Genomic DNA, 15,965 nt, shown 5'->3' on the forward strand with positions numbered 1-15,965 from the left:
AAATTGACCAAATAAAACTTTACATTTGCATAGATTTATACACAAGATTGTACATTTAAGTATTTTCTTTAGCAGTGTCCTGCAAATAGACTGAGTCTGAAACACTCGACCAGGATTTATAAGGTCCAACAAGGTTCCCATTACTGTGAAAGCTGCAGAACAATAACATCAAACCTCCTTGGAACAAACATTTATTGAGCACCAATTATACCCCAAGTCCTGTGCTAGATACTAGGAATAGGAAAATGAATCAAGATGGGATCCATTTTCTCAAGGTGCTTTCAAAGCAGTGAAGGAGACAAACAAGTAAATCAGCAAGTGTTGACTATCTCTCGTGGAACAAGTCATCTGAAGGCTGTAGTACAGGGGAATGCTAAGGTATATAGCCATAATAGGATTCAACCCCAGTCCCAGTCCACTTTGACCTAAAATATCTGCCCTTGCATCTTCTGAACACCTTACCCCAAAAGAGGAAACCCCCACCAGGAAGAATGTTCCAGCTTAGTCACATCCATGAGGTAAACCAGCCAAACAATTTTACACGAGGTGGGGGTAGAGAGTAGAGATTATATATACAGACCCTGAGTGCTCAGTATATCACATTTCTGCTGCATATGATTAAGATAGAATTGTGCAAGTTGTGTCAGGCACCTCAAAATGGTTACCAGAGTTGATGGATGCAATTGTTAGAAATTTTCCTGCACTGACATTATGTTCAACAGATGGCGTTTTTCAATTTATACTTCAATTAGTAGTTAACCATACTCCAGGAAAGGTGAACTTTCAAACTTTCACTTTTAAAAACCTCTTTATCTATCAACATCTGGACCAACTTGCTAGATTCCCTCTTAACTATTTAGCTCACCTCCAGCCTAAGAAAGTTGCTGCCACCTACTGATAAGAATGAAAAACAAATTCCTCCCCCACCCCCACACAAAAATGATGATAATAATAACAGATAAAATTCCCAAAGAGTTCAAATTTCCAATGCTGCAGCTTAGAGTCAACTCTTTACTGTTTTATTTATTATATCCCTGTTTCTTTCTTGGAGGAAGTTTTCTTATGGGAAATAGCAGGTTTTGTTTATTAAGTTAAATTAAGTCAAAAAAGCCTCAGCTGATTATTTATTCTTCCTTTCATTGCTGAGGTGAAAGTGAGTACAGGTAAAAACAGCTATAAGTTTCAATTTTTTATCCTGTTAAATTCTTTAAAAGCATTTATGGAGAGAAGGCAGCAACATGGAGTAGTAGAAAGAGCCAAAGTTTTGGAGGTGCTTCAATATGGGATTAAGTTCCACCTCTGCTATTTTGTCATAACTATCACAACTATGCATGAACATCTTCTATGTACCAGGGACTGTTCTTAGAACAGTGCTAGAGATACACTGATGAATTTACAAAATCCCTGCCCTCATGGCATTTCCATTCTAGTGTGGAAGAAAGACAATAAACAGGGAAAAAATACTTCAAAAATAATTTCAGATAGTAAGTGGTGATGGCTATGAGGAAAAAGAAAATAGTGTAGGGGAAAGAGGATGATGAGAAGTCCTCTTTTACATGGAAAGCCTCTAAGGTTTGTGACTTGCTATGTGATAAGGGGCAAATCACTAATCACTGAAGCTCAGTTATTTCATCTATACAATGGGAATAATTACAGTTCTTCCCTCATAAGATTGTTGTAAAAATAAGAAATAATACATATAAAGCACCTAGCTTACTCCCTGTCATATTTTAGGAACTAAATGAATGGTAATCATCATGATGATGATGATGAGGAGGAGGAGGGTAATGATGATGATGATGATATTGTGATGAATACAGTGGACAGCAAGTGCTCCAGTGAGTGAAAGAATATTTTCCCCCTGGAATGAATATTGACCCTCTCATTATTATTTAAGGACACTGTTTAGATGTAATGTGGCTTTCTGTGGGACAAAATATTTTTAAGGTGATTCATTCCTCTAATTCCATGATGCGCCTGTAAGGTCATAGGTAACATTAATCCTTTCCCACAGGGGTCAAATGCGATGACTCTGTTCTCAGTAGGACTACTCCGGCATCAAGGAGTGACTTCATCTGTATGTTTTGTCTTAGAATGGGATCTCCTCTAAGCATCTGTATCTCTCTGTGTGGTAAGTATTTCACTCTCTTCACAGCCTCGGACATAATGCATTCTGATTTACACCCTATTCCTTCTCCCTCCAAGTGATGCTATTGTGTCAGGAAAAAGGCAGACCACTAAGATCAACAACAAATGAGTCACTTACTCTTAAACCTGCTTTCCTCTTTGTTCCTTTGACCTTGACCTGCCAGTCTGCTTTTGAGTTTGTTAGGTCCACTTTGGATGCATGGAGGTCTGCTTCCTTCCTTCTTTTCTTAGACTCAGCTTATATCAATCTTCACTTTCTTTTAACTTGGAGCCTGGGTCGAGTTTCACCTTCACTGTTGCCTAATATTTGTGACTCACCAACCCTCAGACAAATTCAACAGAAACAGGTTTTAAATGAAGGGACTTCTTTCAAAGAACATTTACTTCACATTTGCTCACAACATCTTAGGATAGTGGATGAGGCCAACATTATTAGTCACAGTTTTAGATGTGGAAATGGGGTCTTATGAAGTCAAGTGAACTACAAAGGTTGCACAGCAAATCAGTGGTAGAAACCTAACTATCTCTGTTTCTATACTCGTTGAAGAACTTCTAAACCCAGGCATGTTTCCATATTAGCAAAATGAAGCATTAGTCAAAATGCCAGTGTAAAAAACTATTTTTACTTCCTTCTATGACAGCACCAAGGAGACAATAGATGTAATGGCTAAGAGTTTTGACATCAGAGGCTTTGACACCAGTCTCCCAAGATATTAAGATCAAAACACTGCCACTTTACTAGCTGTGTGAACTTGGGTAAATTACTTTACCTCTCTGCGTGTCAGTTTTCTCATCTATAAACTGTAGAAAATAATAGTACCCACCATGGTGAGGATTATGTGAGTAATGCCTACTAAGTGCTTAGACCAACACTTGGCACATAGTAAAAGTTCAATAAATGCTGGCTATCATTATTATTGCAAGGATCTAAGGCCCTAATATTTCCACTGGTGATCTGATTCTGTCAAGGCATATTCTGTATTAAAGGGATTATTTCTGATCCTTGGTTCAGGCCATCTTAGCTCACCAGGGTAACTATTGCTGTGAGTCTGTTCACTGGTAAACACTCCACTGCTCCACTGGTTGTTCTATACATATCAATAAATCTATATGAAAGGACTGACAGCTTACAATGACATCAGCTGTGAGCAACATATCAAAATGAAGTAAAGAGGCAATGCTGGTAACCTAGCGACTCTCATGAGGAAGGGGCAGTGAACACTGAATTGGGGAAGGCCTCTGGTCACTGGGGCAACAGTCCTTGCAAGCAACAGTGGGAAGGCACCAACCTGGCTACCAGCTGAAAAATCACCCCACATGCCCTGGGCACCAGTACATTTGCTTGGATATTGGGACTGCCTAACTTTTAAGACTCTGGATACTCCCAGGCAAAGTAGTATTACTCAGTTTTAGACATGGAAGAGGACAAATTCTGTTCCCCAAAGCATAACAACTCCAGTCAAAGCTTCCTATAATAGCCCTAGAGTCCAACAAGGAGGTTGATCCTGTCTCCCACCCCCAGCCTTATGAAGGTGAGCCTCAGTGAACTGAAAGATCAGGAATCTTCAAATCAAATTCAAATGCTTCACATTGCTTCAGGTACTCTTACATAACAGGAAAATATTTTATATTTGTTTCAGAGGAGAAATATTTGCAATATTTTACCACGATGGGAATTTACCTCCATGGTACATTTATGCCAGCTGCATTACTCAGGAAGGCATATCTGTAAGAAATTTACTAGGTGGGAGGAATAAAAATCTTCATGACATTCTCCCCAAAGGGAAATTTCGATAACCTTTGTCTGACAGGCAAGTAGTAAGTATTCACACAGGAGTATATTGCTTATATTCCCCTGACAGGCAAGAACATCTTTTCCCCTAGACAAAAATATGGAGGATAAATTGCAGGTATATTTCTTGTGATAATGCAGGTGCAACATTTCATTTCTTGAGTGAACCCACAGGTAAAGAGTCAATAAAATACTCAAAGACTATAAGAGAAGAAAAAAATAGATCTTAAGGTAAAGACAGAAGATGGGTCTTCAGGTTTCCTGGGCTCATAAGGTGGCTTCATTCTCTAGAAAACAGACTAACCTTTTGGGTACCTCTCCACTTATCTCTAAATCAAGAAAGTGTGTTTATTAAGAATGATTGTCCTTCAGATCATGGCTACTACTCATTTATGATGAGCAGCACTATATTGGCATCCTCTTCTTCTAGTGATATTCTCTTCTCATCCTGACTGTTCATCGACATAACTACAGCATCAGGGCTCTTAGTAGATGAAAAGACTATTTTTATTAAAAACAGCAATAATAATACTTATCATTAGCCTTGAGAACTAAAAGCAAACACAACCCTAATTTATTTGCCAGGCTCAGTAACCATTATTGTAAGTTGCCAATAGCAATGGCAGCCATCAGTTAACAAACAGAAAGAACTCCAGAGAGAAGAGAGATGTCAGCAGAAATTTTATGGTAATTGATGAGCATTAGTCACGAAAAGGACTTTTATCTCTCACTACTTGTGATTGTTCCCATAGTCTTAGCTATTCATTGAAAGGATGCACTAGATCTATTGGAAATGGTTATCTAGGCACCACACGTCCTGCTCTATGAGGCTAATGATAGGAGCTTTAATTCTAGCCCAGCTAGTTGTAAGATGGTTTCAGCAGGCTCAACACATACTAAGAAGATAAATCAACTGAGTAAAATTAAATAGTTGTATCACATACATGTCAAAGGAGAAGTGGGTTTGTGAGACTTTAAAGGTAGGATATGCCTGGTTTAATGCAAAGGAGCAGCAAATATGCCTTTATTCTCTCCAGTGATGTGGCTTAGGGTTTTGACATCTCAGTTTTCCAATCCTTGCTCTTTCTTTCTATCTTTAAGTTTCTTATTTCTTCTCCATTCTGTCTTCTTTTCTGCCCCATTCCAAATTCCATTTCCTTACTTTAATTCCTGTGGCTGTCTACCACTTCTGGTTTTCTATATAGTATACACTCTTTCTGAGGCTCCTCAAAGTGAGGTCCAAGATGCACATTCCCCAAATTCCCAGGAGTTCCACTTGGTTCCAGAGATTCCAAGGAATTTTTCCCCCTCTACAAGGACTCTCCACTGAAGCAGACAGAGCACAGCGTTTTCCACCCTGAATACAATTCTATTGATGCCTTATATTCTACGCCATGCTGGTTTAGTTTCCTAGGCTGCTCAAAGCAAATACCATGAAATGGGTCAGCTTACACAATGGGAATTTATTTGCTCACAAGGCTGAAAAAATATCCAAATCAAGGCATTATCAAGGCAGTGCTTTTTCCCCAAAGACTAGTGTTCTGGGGCTGGCTGCTGGACATTGTTGGCTTCTCTGTCATGTGGCAAGGCACATGATGGTGTCTGCTGATATCTCTCTTCTCTTCCGGGTTTCAGTGATTTCAGCTTCTTGCTTCTGTGGCTTTCTCTCTCTCAGTGTGAATTTCATTCTCTTATAAAAGACTCCAGTAAGAGTATTAGAACCCATCCTGGGCCATGCCTTAACTGAAGTAACCTCATCAAAAGGTCCTCCTTACAATGGGTTCACACCCACAGGAATGGATTAGAGTTAAGAAGATGTTTCTCTGGGGTACATACAACTTTAAACCACCACAAATGCTAATAAGTTCATGTGCGTTAGTGGTAAATGAGTTACTCTAGCCTTCTAACTTGCTGCATTTTTTCTGCAGACTTTATGGATATAAATTTCGTAGCCCCCAAATAGTTACTCCTATAATGAAAATTCCAGGTACCTTGTCAGGCCAGGGAGAGACACTTCTGGTCAGCAGAAAACCCTGGGTAGGACGGTAGCTTCCAGATCAAACCTTCAACGGCATCCAATAGTAGGATAGGTTCATATCACAACAAGCCAGCTACAGGTTGGCAGTCAGCAAGATTCTGTTGCAGCCATCCCTGAAAAGTAGAGATCAGAGGGTGAGAAGATGCCAGTCAAAGTAAACTATGAACTGCACAGGACCAGGTGACACCTGTCCCACTGAAAGAAAGACACCATATTCTTGTAAAAATGATTAATCAATGTTAAAGTGACAAATTCCCTGGAAAAATATATAAGACACCTAGTACCAGGAACACTTACACGACCAACTAATTATAGGAAGTCAAATGGCAAGACCTTCACAAGTTTCTAAGTCAATTGCTAATGTCTTTTCAGCTCCTTCCCTCCCTTCTGTGGAGTAGGAACAGGAGCATCATTATGCCAGGCTGTTTTTGAACAAGTGCTTGAGGAGGCGCTTGAATTTAATTGCAGCCAGTCAACCTACTTCCCAGGAGCCAGGAGCCGTTAGGCAGGTGTGGAGCAGGGGAAAGGCAGGATGTGGGCGGGAGATGAATTAAGTCCTTCCAATGCATGCTAATATGCTTTCAGCTACCTTTGCCTTATCCGAGAAGGCTTTAAAGGGTCCAAAGAACTTGAATTCCACTATTGCAATGAAATGTTTGTTTTCAGATCCTCTACTTCTTTGCAAAGAGATTTACTAGTAAAGGAATGCCCAGCTAGGAGCCCTGATCCTTAAAGGTCACAGAGAAATATACATAAGGCATCTTGAAAATGCTGATGTGATTCATGAGACAATTTACCTGGAAGACCATACACAGTTCTTGTGTCCATACATTCATTCTGGATAGTGGTGAGCTTAAAAAAATCAAAAGAAAGACAATGATGATTACTCCCAGAAATTTTCTGCCTCTGTCAGCCTGGTCCCTTCAAAGTTAAGGTTATACTAGAAGTTCTATGAAACAAACTTTGACATCTCAATAGCTTAACACAATAGAAGTTTTCTCGAGGGAACTCCCATATGCATGCTCATTATGGTTGAGGGGAAGTCACACAGTCATTCAGGCACCCACCCATTGGTGGAGGTTCTGCCTTCTTCATCACATCATTTGCAAGGCCATACTGAGCATCAACATCTAGCCAGTAGATTGGAGGAGAGAAACTGTGGAGGATCACATAGGAAGTTTTAATGGACCAGGCCTAACTGGCACAAACATCTTCTACCCATATTCCATTGGCCAGAGCTTAGCCAAATGGTCACACTTCACCCTGTCGAGGCTATGAAATGTAGTTTGTGTGCCTAGAAGGAAAAGAAGAAAGGTTTGGAAAATGACTAGCCAATCTCTGCAACATCCCCCATCCTCATCTCCACCTCAGGTGCCCCTTCTCTAAATCTCCTCTCACCACTTCCCTTCCAAATTCTCTCCACCCCTCTGGGATCCAATCTAACCTCCCCTAATAACCCCCAGTCCTTATATGTCTCCCCATTTTCACAGATATCCTAGCCTACTGTTTTCTGAAGTTTGGTTTAGGAACCCTTGGTATCAGAATCATCTAGGAAGCTTGATAAAAATGCAGACTGTATGCTTGGTGGATATGTAGTATATATTAAAAATTAATTTTAAAAAATGCACATTCCTTGGCCCCACCCACAACCCACAGAATCAGGATCTCTGGGGCTCAGGAATTTATCTGTTGACTATGGATCTCAGGTGATTCTCAACCACATTAATAAATGATATCACTAACCTAGAAGGCTTACAGTCTCTGCCCTTGATTATATATGATTTACAACCTTTCTCTAAAATTTCCCCATCTCTCAGTAATCTCCAACAAAATCATAGGCACTCAGTAGGCTGAGGTGATGTTTTTTCCTTTTATTATTTCCCCCATGGTGTCTAATGCTGCACTGGGCACATAATAGAGTTTCAAAATGTATTGCTGGTTGACTGTGGATTGATCAATGTAATAGGTAGCTGTCAAATAAAAAGTGCTAGATAAAGAGGATTTTTCAAACTGGAAAGATAAAGACTGAGAAGAGACATGACGGGAGCCTAGGAAATCATGAAAGGCAGAGTTAGAGGGAATAAGAACTGGGTCATTTCTTCCCGGTAATACTAGAATACGTCTTCCCCCCTCCAACAAAAAAACGATCACATTCAAAAAGGTAAAAAGAAGCAGCAAAAGGAAGGACTCCTTTGCACCATGATTAATGAACTAAAAGAATTTGGTCCCCACAAGAGGAGAATATATACATAATTTGAAAATAATTTACAAATTGTAAATTCAACATAGGACACTAAAAGACAATAGTTACTTGGCAGACATTCCTAACTCATGAGACTTTTGATGTCATTGACAAAAAAGAAACATGCCTGCCCTTCACCATCCCCTTGTATCCTATTTCAAAACAGAATGTTTGTCTGGAGAAAGTCAGGTAGGTGTCTTTCAGTGATAGGGTTGTAACACAATTGGGCAAATGCTGTATCACCAACCATACACATTTAGACCAGGTCACTAACCTGTGCACTATGTGGCCATGAGCTCATAAAAATAAGCCATGGGCACTCCAGCCCTATTTCCAGTGTTCAACCCAGTTCCCTCACCTTGCCTCTATTCTTGCTCCTGCTTTCCTTCCCTAATCCAAACAGATTCTGTCCTGCGTTGAGCCTTTGCCTTCATCTCCTGTTTCTGGTTCCAATTTCACCCTTTGGACTTGACAAATGAATTGTGGTTTTTTTGGTTCTGATTTTTGACACTCAATAAGGACATGACTTCCATTTCTTATCACTTTGGAAAACCTTTGAAGTCCCAAATCAAGCCCCAAGGCTTCAAGACCTGGCACCCACCTGGACCACTTCAGCTCCTTGGAAGTGAGGATCAGTCAATTCCTTTGACACCAGTTTCCAGAGGCAATCTTTTCTATTCCCTCCCCATTCTAAAATTCACAAGGCTTTCCCTCTTGCTGTGAAGCAATATAGTACTGTTCCCTAAACTAGTCTGAACTAAAAGAGCGGGAAAGAAGTGAACTTAGTTTTTAACAACAGCAAACTTCTTCCATCTCCCAGTCCCCTGGTCTGGGGCCAGTATGATCAAGGATTTCACAAGTACCACATTTCATAAGCAATAATAGTAGCTTATATTTATGGAGGGTTTATGCTGTGCTAGGTCCTGCATTACTTTGCATTTATTGTCTTTACTTTACATTTATTATCTAATTTCATCCACACAACACCCCATGAGGTAGGTACTACCATCATCTTTTACAGAAGAAGAAACTGAGGCTCAAAGAAATTAGACAATTTCCCCAAAATCACACAGTTGGTAACTGACTGGGCTGGATTTGAACACAGACTTGCCCAATTCCAGAGTTCATACTCTTAATGACTATACTATTACTGCTAAAAGATATATCATTGTTATCCACTGGCTGAATTTCACATTGATAAATTTCAAGGAGTCATTGTCAATAGGCCTATTTAGCCATGATGTTCTCTGTCAATGAACATAAGCTGCCTGAAGGGAGAGGCCACATGTAATCTGTGCATAGGGATTAGGAAATCTTCTTACAAAGTTCCTGCTAGCGCAAGACACTGACAGAGGTGTTACTACTTGAAAAGGTTTAAGTTTCAGATATTGGTTAAAGGGTAGGATGGAGAGTAGGGTTGGTATGGAGGGGCAAGGTGAAGGGAAAAGCATTTGGGCACTCTATAATAGACCTAACCCAGAGATTCAGAGAAAGAAGAACTCCAAGTACACTGAAACCAAATATAGCACTATAGGGTGGAATTTTTCATAGCCTAGTCTTCTAATACATGTAAAGGGGTGGAAAGCCAGAAAAGAGAATAGAGCTGACATATGAAGGTGCTTAATTGGGAAAATATCAAACCTACATTATCAAAGATGGGACAACAGCTTCAAAATCATCCTTAACAACTCCAGTGAGTCAAGCTCTTAAAATTTCACCAGTTCAACAAAAGCAGTATTACAGTATTTGCTTCTAAAAGTGTCTCCAATTGCTTTAAGAACTTCTTTTAGTCCTAAATTGACTTGGTAATAGGCATTGCTGCAACTGTATATTATGACATTGGTACCAGATGAGAAATGTTCTGAGCCCCCAGCAAGTATAGTTTAAAGGTCAGAGCCAGTGAAATAAAATGCCATTTAAATGAAACCAACAGACTGGTTATAAATAACGATCTGAATAAAGCTTATGATTTTTTTTATTTTTATTAATGTTCTCAATACCCTAATATATTGATAAGGAAATAAAGAAGGAACAGAGATATTTGTTAATCTCCCATCATTACCCAAGCAAAATAGAACAGATTCTCATATAAAATCCTCTCGATAAATGCCAGTTTACATTTTTCAAACATTCTTAATCTCATTTCATTAAATAAAAAGGGTAGTTCACTATATGTACTTATTCTATTTTCATATCTCATAGTGAATGTAAAATGCTAGAAGAATCTCTGCTTTAAAACAACTTAAGTCACCAATTCCTTATTAGAACAGATTAATAACTTGATGAATGAACATTTGAGCAACTGCTTCAGTGGCAAACAATGCTGAAATTGTGATCACAGCAGTCCTCAGCAGAAATGCCAATTGAAATCAAGGGGGAAATGTCCCAGAATAGCTTCTCATTACTTTTTCAGTCATATGTGTATGTGTGTGTGTGTGTGTGTGTGTGTGAGAGAGAGAGAGAGAGTGCACACAAGAGAGCACAAAAAAGAGCAAGATGGCAAGAGAGACAAAAAGAGCACTGTATAACATCAGATGTATTCATTCTGTCATCAAGGATTTGGAGAAGTTTGGACAGATGAAATCTGACAAGTAACTGAGAGGCAAAGAAAGAAATGTGATCTCCTATTTAATACACCAACCAGTTTTCCAATTATGTATCTTTTTTTTCTGAAAAAGCCTGATTTGAAACGCAGATACCAAAGGAGGGATAGCTATTAACCCCTTACAGCCAATTAGTTTACCAGATTTGCTTTAGTTACCAAAAGTGGAAGAGACTGCTTAGCTGTCCATTAAAACTATTTCTTCTCTATACTAGACACATGGCTAGGAGTATATTTCCCAGCATCCCTTGCAACTGGGCATGGCCATGAACTATGAGTAGAAGCTACACATCTCAGTCTGGTCCATAAAATCCTCACTCACGTGATTCTCCATGCCCTTTCTTTCTTCTGTCCACTTGACTCAGAAAAGCATGGCAACCTTGGAACAGACATATTCAAGATGATAGAGCCACAAGATAAAAGTAGCCCGGGTCCCTAAAGAAGAGCCTCCAGCCAATCAAGAGTACCCATTTTGGACTTTTATGTGCCTGAAAAATCAACTTGTGTTGTATTAAGTCACTGATATTTGGGGGTATAACTGTTACTGCAGCTCCATTACCCTAACTAATACAACAAGAAAAGCCTTTAGGGAATAAAATACAGGACAAATAACTTTTGATGGGAGAAAGAAGAACTGATATTGGATAGGTCCTACCATAGGAAGTACTGAGCAGCCACAGGGTAGCCAGGGGTCCTGGAATAGCTGGGAAGTGAAGAGGTAACAAATACAAACTTCTCCACTTTGCTATTTTGCCTGGGACAAGCCTTCTTTACAGAAATAAACCCGAAGCCACAAAATGAATCACCTCAGCATGGTACTATTTATACCTCTGATCCCTACTCATGTTCCTGTTCAAAGAGCACAGATTTAAAATTTTAATTATCTAAAATGTGTAGAGAGTTAAACATCTATTTTAAGGGTTCAATAAGTATTAGAAAAGCAATACATTTTTCTTTAAGCTGAGTCCTGCTTTACAGTTTTCTACGACTTGCACAACTCACTGCAGCCAATGCCCAAGAGGGAGGTTGAGAGAGCTGCAGAAGACAGTTCAGCGGTTCATCAGAAAGTTAAGTATGGAATTACCATATGACCCGGAAATCCCACTTCTCAGTATATACCTCAAAGAACTGAATGCAGGGACTTGAACAGTATTTGCACAATGATGTTCATAGCAGCATGATTCACAATTGCCAAAAGATGGAAGCGACCCAAGTGTCCATCAATTAATGAATAAATGATAAATTAAATGTGATATACACATACAATACAATAGTATTCAGCCATAAAAAGGAATGAAGTCTTGATACATGTGACAACATGGATGAACCTTGAAGACATCATGTTGAGTGAAATGAGCCAGACACAAAAGGATAAATATTATATGGTCCTACTGATTTGAAACAATTAGAATAAGCATACTCATAGAGTCAGAATTTAGAATATAGGTTATCAGGGGACAGGGTGGTGATAGAGAATAGGAATTTAATGCTTAAAATGTAAAGGGTTCCTGTTTGGAATTATGAAAATGTTTTGGTAATGGATGGTGGTGATGTTAGCGCAACATTGTGAACAAAATTAACAGCACTGAAATATGTATCTGAATATGATTAAAAGGGGAATGTTAGAATATATATACACACACACACACACAAATTTTTTTAAAAAAAATCCATGGAACTACACTACACAATGAACCCTAAGTTAAATCACGGACTTTAATTAATAGTACAATTATAAAAATTTGCTATCATCATTGTAACAAATGTACCACATCAATGAAGGTGTTGGTGGTAGGGTGGTGTATGGGAATCCTGTATTTTATATATGACTGTTCTGTAAACCAAAAACTTCTCTAAAAAAGAAAAAAAAGTATAAAACAAAAAACAGGTGTGTGAGACACAGTGAACCTTAATATAAACTATGGACTATATTTAATAGTACAATGATATTAATATTCTTTCATCAATTATAACAATGGTACCACACTAATACAAAATGTTAATAATAGAAGGGAGGTATATAGGAGTTGTGTGTTTTCTGCATGATTTTTCTGTAAACCTACAACTTCTCTAATTAAAAAATCATATTTAAAAAAAGGGGCTAAATCAAGAATCTAGGTGTGGACTTATCAAACCCATCTATTGCCACTCATTCCTGTTAGTTGTGCCTTACACTCTGGACTCTCACTGACCTTCTCCTCATCTTCAAAGCTGATACTAGCTCTTTGCTTTGCAATTTACTCTTCTGCCTCAGTTAGTGTGGCTTGTGTTTAGGGCATAGTGGATAAGAGCACTCACTCTGCCACTTATTAAATAAGCAAGTTTCTTAACTTCTATGTGCCTCTGTTTCCTCACCTATAAATTTAAGATAATAATAGCAGCTATTTCTTAGCATCGTTGCAAGGCTTAAATGATACAGTACACTTAAAATGCTTGGAACAGTGCCTGGTCTATAGTAATGGTTAAAACATGGTCTCTGGAGACAAGTTTGGCCTGAGTGCTATTCCTGACTCAGAACTTACTAGCTATGTGACCCCAGTTTGCCTAAGACTCCATTATCTCATCTGTAAAATGAGGATAATATTAATAACTGCCATACAGGTTGTTATGAGGATAAACTGAGATATAATGCTTGGAAAGTGCTTAGCACAAAGTTACTGCTCTTGTTATTATTATTAAACTATCAAACTATGCCTTTAATAAACCATATCCATCTTCCCAGTACCACCACCCCCCCCCAACCCAATAAAAACTATATTGTCTGCTGCCACATATTTCCTTCCTTACCCCTTGGCCACTTTCACAAAACCTAATTATCTTTTCTCTCATTATAGGATCCCTCCAAGGTTAATGTTTCTACCCACAATCTGACAGCATACCTAAAATTTTCTGTTATACAAAACAAGGACCTTAGACAGGAGTAAACGCATTTCAAATGTCAGCTGCTCCATCTTTACCTTATTTGTTTTCACAGGTGATTATTAAATCCTGGAATTCTTCCTCAAATCAGAGTAGTTCCCTGGCAGCAAGACAGAGCCCGCCTGAGGAGGGTCTGGAGCCTGACCCTAGGAAACACACCCCACAGAAGATAACAAAGGAAACGCTGTCAAGCAGGCAAGGCCTTGGGTCCACAGCAACCGTATCAGTCCCCCAAAAGCTAGTACTGGGGCTTGGTGGATGTGGAATGCTGGGTAGCAGAGGTTCTATCAGAGACAAGGAAACTAGGGAGGATAAGGCAGCAGTAGTCTTAAAAATAGAAAATGATCTCATCTTCTCATTATGACCTCAGGCAAATCCATTAAAATTTCAGAGTTTTTGTTTCTCCTTTCGTGAAAGAATTAAATATTCTCTCCACAAGCCACTTCCCCTATGCCATGTAACTGGAAACTTCCACCATCAGAGGTTAAAAGGCTATTCTTAAGGCCACCCTTAAAAATGCCAGTACCCCCAGGAAAGACATATATGATCCCATTAGTATGAAGCAGGTGAGAAGCAAGTGAGCAACTTTTGGCAACTCTGACTCCTAGGAGAGCCCTAAGGGAAAGGGGCCCCGGGTGAAGAATTCTAAGTGGGGCAAAGTGGTTTCAGATAAGGCCAGAGCAAGAAGGCAGGCTCAAATTGTAGCATATCCATGAGGGCCAATAGCATCCAAGGCACAACATAAGAGCAAAGTATGAGCCAGGGATGGGAGGAAGGACCACTGGAGACAAGGCACCAAGGGAACAAGGGTCTTCTAATTTCACCATTCAGTGGACAGTTCATACTTGACCCCATTGTGGCAAATGACTTGACCTCTTCTCTCATAATGCTCTCTCCTCCCTTGAGAATCATCTTTAACATCTCATTCCCCTTTACCTTCTGCATCAAAACAAACATGATATCCTATTGAGCCTATCTCTGAAATACTTTTTAATCTCTCCCCTCCACTCTATCCCTATTTTCACAGCCTTAGTTTAGCCCCTCATCATTTAGCACCAGAGCACTACTGTAACTGCTGCTTTTTGATGCAATTTTACTGAGATAAATTCACATACCAGATAATCATACAAAGTGTACAATCAATGGTTCACGGTATCATCATATAGTTGTACATTCATCAGCACAATCAATTTTTTAACTTTTCATTACTCCAAAAAAAAAAAAAAGAAAAAGAAAAAGAAAAAGAATACCCAAAACATCCCATACCCCTTATCTCCCCATTGTTTATTTATTTTTTTGTCTTTATTTTATTACTCATCTGCTCATACGCTGGATAAAATTAGTATCACTAACAAGGTTTTCAAAATCACACAGTCACATGATAAAAGCTATATAGTTATACAATCATCATCAAGAATAAAGTCTACTGGATTACACTTCAACAGTTTCAGGTATTACCTTCTAGATATTCTAATACACTAGAATCTAAAAAGGAACATCTATATAATGCATAAGAATAACCTTCAGAATGACCTCTTGACTCTATTTGAAATCTCTTAGCCACAGAAACTTTACTTTGTTCCATTTCTTTTCCTCCTTTTGGTCAAGAAGGCATTCTCAATCCCATGATGCCAGGGCCAGTTCATCTCTGGAAGTCATGTCCCACATAGGGGGGAGGGCAGTGAGTTTACCTGCAGAGTGTAACTGCTTCTTAACTGCTACTTCTGCAAAGCTCCTATCCCATTTCTAGATGAATACCACAGTATCCTAAGTCTCACATCTAATCACGTCTTTTCACTGCTTAAAATCCTTCTGGAATACAAATGTCCCAGGCCTGGTCAACCAGTGAATACAAATGAGGTTACACTAGCACTATTACCTAAATCCCAATAGCTCTAAGTTCCCTCCTGTTTGAATGCAGAAGTTCAACCTCTTATGGAGTATTTCCGGAAATCTTCAGGGGTGCTTACAAGTGCTCTTACTGATGCATCTGGCTGAGCCAGAACTCTGCAACCTCAGATCTGGAAGGTGCCTAGGAGGTACCATTTCAACATGGAAGTTTGTTCCTGCTGAAATGACTACTGCTTAGGTGCTGTGGACCATAGAAACTGCTATGTGGCCTAAGCAGCACATTATTTGAAATGGCAACTGCCACAGTTCTCACCGAGCCAATTCCTAAGATGCTTAGGTCAGTAGGCAGAGATGCCAGGAATAGAAGGCCACT

The sequence above is a fragment of the Choloepus didactylus genome, chromosome X (assembly GCF_015220235.1).
Source record: "Choloepus didactylus isolate mChoDid1 chromosome X, mChoDid1.pri, whole genome shotgun sequence".
NCBI lineage: Eukaryota > Metazoa > Chordata > Mammalia > Pilosa > Megalonychidae > Choloepus > Choloepus didactylus.